Source organism: Anomaloglossus baeobatrachus, chromosome 6 (genome assembly GCF_048569485.1).
Source record: "Anomaloglossus baeobatrachus isolate aAnoBae1 chromosome 6, aAnoBae1.hap1, whole genome shotgun sequence".
NCBI lineage: Eukaryota > Metazoa > Chordata > Amphibia > Anura > Aromobatidae > Anomaloglossus > Anomaloglossus baeobatrachus.
In genome coordinates, this window is record NC_134358.1 from 118,745,515 (window position 1) to 118,751,514 (window position 6,000).

At 50.8% G+C, this 6,000-nt stretch overlaps 1 protein-coding gene across 2 annotated transcripts in view; it reads right to left on the reverse strand.

The window, feature by feature from the left end:
• Window positions 1-3,522, reverse strand: part of SLCO5A1 (solute carrier organic anion transporter family member 5A1) — a 167,658-nt gene extending 164,136 nt beyond the window's left edge. Inside the window, exons 1-2 of one of the 2 annotated variants that reach the window (XM_075353200.1) lie at window positions 3,388-3,522; window positions 445-527 (exon numbers count right to left, since the gene is read on the reverse strand). The gene's annotated coding sequence lies outside the window, so the exon portion shown is untranslated. The remainder of the gene's footprint in view (window positions 1-444; window positions 528-3,387) is intronic. The other variant, XM_075353201.1, reaches the window with a different exon arrangement.
• Between the last annotated feature and the right edge of the window lie 2,478 nt (window positions 3,523-6,000).

Below are 6,000 nucleotides of genomic sequence, written 5' to 3' on the forward strand. Positions count from 1 at the left end.
GAAATAAGGAATCAATTAGGAAGCGTCCAGGAGATGCATTTACTTTCAATGCCCAGATATGATCCAATCCTAAACAATCGGTACAGGGTTTGCACCACTCCTGGGAATTTTTTTCTATTACACTAAAATGTGAGCAATGTTTTATATGGCTTTGATGTTGTGACAAAGACACTGAACAACTGAATATCCTACTCTAATACGATAGCTTTCATTGAGGATATGACTACAACCCCTGGCAAAAATTATGGACTCTCCTGGCTCCGAAGAGGTTCATTCAGTTGTTGGAAAGATCTAGTTACCTGAAGGTGAAGATATTAATTTATGAAGAATATTTTCATTGCCACATACAAAGTCAAATCTTCACTGTATGTTCTTCACACTGACACTATCTTGCCCTGGGCACATCGGACATTGTACAACCCCTGGCAAAAATTATGGACTCACCTGGCTCTGAGGAGGTTCATTCAGTTGTTTATGAGATGGCACAAAACTAATTTCAAATGGCAACTTTCTGGCTTTAAGAGACACTAAAAAAAATCATGAAAACATAATGTGCTAGTCAGTAACGGTTACTTTTCAAGACCAAACGGGGAAAAATTATGGAATCACTCAATTCTGAGGTAAAAATAATGGAATCACCCTATAAATTTTCATTCCCAAAACTAACACCTGCATCAAATAAGATCTGCTCCTTAGTCTGCATCTAAAAAGGAGTGATCACACCTTGGAGAGCTGTTGCACCAAGTGGACTGACATGAATCATGGCTCCAACACGAGAGATGTCAATTGAAACAAAGGAGAGGATTATTAAACTCTTAAAAGACGGTAAATCATCACGCAATGTTGCAAAAGATGTTGGTTGTTCACAGTCAACTGTGTCTGGACCAAATACAAACAACATGGGAAAGTTGTTAAAGGCAAACATACTGGTAGACCAAGGAAAACATCAAAGCGTCAAGACAGGAAACTTAAAGCAATATGTCTCCAAAACAGGAAATGCACAACAAAACAAATGAGGAACGAATGGGAGGAAACTGGAGTCAATGTCTGTGACCGAACTGTAAGAAATCGCCTAAAGGAACTTTTGTTTGGTGTCGTTCCAATGAGATTTATAAAGATGACTGCCTGAAGAGAACATGTAAATTTCCTCAGTCATTGAAGATATGGGGCTGCATGTCAGGTAAAGTCACTGGGGAGATGGCTGTCATTACATCTTCAATAAATGCCCAAGTTTACATTGAAATTTTAGACACTTTTCTTATTCCATCAATTGAAAGGATGTTTGGAGATGATGAAATTATTTATCAAGATGATAATGCATCCTGCCATAGAGCAAAAACTGTGAAAACATTCCTTGAAAGAAGACACATAAGGTCAATCTCATGGCCTGCAAATAGTCCGGATCTCAATCCAATTGAAAATCTTTGGTGGAAGTTGAAGAAAATGGTCCATGACAAGGCTCCAACCAGCAAAGCTGATCTGGCAACAGCAATCAGAAAGTTGGAGCCAGATTGATGAAGAGTACTGTTTGTCACTCATTAAGTCCATGCCTCAGAGACTGCAAGCTGTTATAAAAAGCCAGAGGTGGTGCAACAAAATGCTAGTGATGTATTAGAGTGTTCTTTTGTTTGTTTGTTTTTCATGATTCAATAATTTTTACCTCAGAATTGAGTGATTCCATAATTTTTTCCACTGTTTCCACCATCGTTGACACGTCGTTCATTTTCAAAAAATCGTTGATTGTTAAGGATGCAGGTTGTTCGTCATTCCCGAGGCAGCACACATCGCTACGTGTGACACCTCGGGAACGACGAACTACAGCTTATCTGCAGCCGCCAGCAATGAGGAAGGAAGGAGGTGGGCGGGATGTTACGGCCGCTCATCTCCGCCCCTCCGCTTCTATTGGACGGCTGCTGTGTGACGTCGCTGTGACGCCGAACGAACCGCCCCCTTAGAAAGGAGGAGGATCGCCGGCCAGAGCAACGTCACAAAGCAGGTAAGTCCGTGTGACGGGGAGCGCGATTTTGTGCGCGACGGGCAGTGATATGCCCGTGTCGCACAAACGATGGAGGCGGGTACGCTCGCTAGCGATATCGGTACCGTGTAAAGCCCCCTTTAGTTGTATCCCAATGTTTGGGGCTTAGTGCCCATTATCTGGCCGGCACAATACTCTACCTCGAAGTTGTACCCCATTGTTAGGGGTCCACTGCCCATTATATGGTCGACACAATACTCTACCGCTTTTGCCTTTAAGGCGCAGTTAGTGACTTTAAATAGCACTGACCGCTTTCTTGTTTCTCCAAGGACTAAGGGGATCATATTAATGTTCTGGCAGGTTTTGCAATGGAGATGAGCTGGTACATGGCAGGACATAGTGAGAACGAGCCAGTAACCTAATATGGTGACAATGTACAGAATGTATCAGGGGCACAAGCTGACTGCCGGCGAGGATCGGCGCTGTACTGGAGCATGCACTGGCCGTGCAGCTGAGTGCAGGCATGCAGGGGTTAACTCCTGTCCTGAATGCACCATCTGTCCCGAGCACTTACTGTACAGCGCCCAATCCGTGCCAGGACGGCAGCACAGCCCCCCAGTGCCAGGACGGCAGCACAGCCCCCCAGTGCCAGGACGGCAGCACAGCCCCCCAGTGCCAGGACGGCAGCACAGCCCCCCAGTGCCAGGACGGCAGCACAGCCCCCCAGTGCCAGGACGGCAGCACAGCCCCCCAGTGCCAGGGCGGCAGCACAGCCCCCCAGTGCCAGGACGGCAGCACAGCCCCCCAGTGCCAGGACGGCAGCACAGCCCCCCAGTGCCAGGACGGCAGCACAGCCCCCCAGTGCAAGGACGGCAGCACAGCCCCCCAGTGCAAGGACGGCAGCACAGCCCCCCAGTGCAAGGACGGCAGCACAGCCCCCCAGTGCAAGGACGGCAGCACAGCCCCCCAGTGCCAGGACGGCAGCACAGCCCCCCAGTGCCAGGACGGCAGCACAGCCCCCCAGTGCCAGGACGGCAGCACAGCCCCCCAGTGCCAGGACGGCAGCACAGCCCCCCAGTGCCAGGACGGCAGCACAGCCCCCCAGTGCCAGGACGGCAGCACAGCCCCCCAGTGCCAGGACGGCAGCACAGCCCCCCAGTGCCAGGACGGCAGCACAGCCCCCAGTGCCAGGACGGCAGCACAGCCCCCAGTGCCAGCATAGCCCCCTTTGTTCCCTGTAATCCCATCCTCAGCCTGTGCCTTTGTCTGCCGGTCAGTAGGGCTGGAGAGCTGGGGACCGGGCAGAGTGCTCGGTGCTGCACGGCTCAGACACTGGGACCAGCACTTTATAACTGTCTTATGGGGCAACCAAAGTGCAGAAAGCAGCTATATAGCAGAGCTCCGGTACTCACCGTGCGAGTCCGTGTCCGCTGTGTGTGCACAGTCACCATGCGTGTCCGCGGGCCCCGGCTGTGACTGCAGGAGGGGATCAGTGAGCGGAGGCAGCTGCCCGCACCGAGCTCCCGGTATCCACAGGACCAGGAATCTCCGGCCACACAGACACTGCTGCACAATCTGCTCCAGCGGGATGCAAGGGGCAAGCGCAGCTCTGCGAGCCAATGAGAGAAAGGAGAGCAGTGACTGTCAGCCAATCAGGGCGCAGCATTCCTATTGTCCGTCTGTTCTCTCCCTGCTCTCCCCACCTGCTGCCAGAAGCCACGCCCACCACTGGTGCTCTGCGCTCAGGACGGTGAGTGACATGTGACAGCGGCTCTCCGGGGCAGTGCAGTAGCGAGGACCGGCGGCGCTGAGAAACGGCAGCTCTGAGGACCGGCAGAGCTAAGAACCGGCAGAACAGAGAAAAGCCAGAGCTGAGGAGCGGCAGAGCTGAGGAATGGCAGAGATGAGAACCGGCAGAATTAAGCATCGGCAGAGCTGAGAACCGGCAGAGCTGAGGACCGGCAGAGCTGAGGACCGGCAGAACCGAGAAAAGCCAGAGCTGAGGACCGGCAGAGATGAGAACCGGCAGAACCGAGAAAAGCCAGAGCTGAGGAGCGGCAGAGCTGAGGAATGGCAGAGATGAGAACCGGCAGAATTAAGCATCGGCAGAGCTGAGAACCGGCAGAGATGAAGACCGGCAGAGCTGAGGACCGGCAGAGCTGAAGACCGGCAGAGCTGAGGACCGGCAGAGATGAAGACCGGCAGAGCTGAGAACCGGCAGAGCTGAAGACCGGCAGAGCTGAGGACCGGCAGAGATGAAGACCGGCAGAGCTGAGGACCGGCAGAGCTGAAGACCGGCAGAGATGAAGACCGGCAGAGCTGAGGACCGGCAGAGCTGAAGACCGGCAGAGCTGAGGACCGGCAGAGCTGAAGACCGGCAGAGATGAAGACCGGCAGAGCTGAGAACCGGCAGAGATGAAGACCGGCAGAGCTGAGAACCGGCAGAGCTGAAGACCGGCAGAGCTGAGGACCGGCAGAGATGAAGACCGGCAGAGCTGAGGACCGGCAGAGCTGAGGACCGGCAGAGATGAAGACCGGCAGAGCTGAGGACCGGCAGAGCTGAAGACCGGCAGAGATGAAGACCGGCAGAGCTGAGGACCGGCAGAGCTGAGAACCGGCAGAGTTGAAGACCGGCAGAGATGAAGACCGGCAGAGATGAAGACCGGCAGAGCTGAGGACCGGCAGAGCTGAGGACCGGCAGAGCTGAGAACCGGCAGAGATGAAGACCGGCAGAGCTGAGAACCGGCAGAGCTGAGGACCGGCAGAGCTGAAGACCGGCAGAGATGAAGACCGGCAGAGCTGAGAACCGGCAGAGATGAAGACCAGCAGAGCTTAGAACCGGCAGAGCTGAAGACCGGCAGAGATGAAGACCAGCAGAGCTGAGAACCGGCAGAGCTGAGAAGCTGAGGACCAGTGGCGTAACTAGAGTTTGATGGGCCCAGTGCAAAGTTTGCACTTGCCCCCCCTTGGTTACAGGGTCATGCTAATAAATCCAGGTCTCATCCATAGTGACCAGTCGATCCAGGAAGTTCTTATCAGTCCGGAAACGTTGACAAATGGACCAGGAAGTTTTCCCTCGCATGCTTCTCTGATGTGTTGTCAAACATTTGGGAACCCACTTTGCAGATATCTTCCTCATGTCCAAATGTTCATGGATAACGACACAAACACTTTTACGTGAAATCCACATGATGTCTGCTATTACTTTAGCTGAAATTGGTTGATTCTCCAGTATGAGGTTGTGCACAGCATCGACGATCTCAGGAACAACAACCACTCTTGGTTGTTTAGGACGTTCCTCATCAATGGTGCTGAAGTGGCCAGTTTTAAATTTGGCCGGTGTTCTGTCAGCTTTCACAGGACACTAGTGAGTCATGGCAGCATCAGGGGTTATCAGCTGACCCTGCGCTACCATGGCAGCAGCAAGGCGCCTGTGATCGCGTCTCGAGGAAGCTAATGGTTATTTAAATTGCGCTGTCAGTACTTATCCCGCAAAAAATAAGCTCTCATATGGCTATATTGATGGAACAAAAAAAACGTTATGGCTCTCGAAGAAGGGGAGGAAAAAACAAAATGAAAAATGGAACATCGCACTGGGGTGAAGGGGTTAAAGGCATAAAAAAAACCATTTTAAATTGCTAAATTTTTCACAAATTTCCGATTTTTTTCCCAAAAAAATTCATCCTAAATTTCCAGCTGACATTAAGTGCAATCTATCATCAAAAAATAATCTCAGTATCACTGGAATCCTGGAAGTGTTCTAGAGTTATTACCTCTTAAAGTGACACTGGTCAGAATTGAAAAAATTGTCCTGGTCAGGAAAGTGAAAACTGGCTAGATGGTGAAGGGGTTAAGTAACATATCTCTGCTTTACATCAACATCATTTTTCAAATATCCTTTTTTTATTACGCTGTTTAAAAGATTTTAAAATTTAGCAGCAGGAATTTTTCATTTTTTCAAGGTATTTTTTTAAACCTTATTTTTTTTAGCAATCTGTTTAGTTGTAAAGTGACTTTAGGGGACC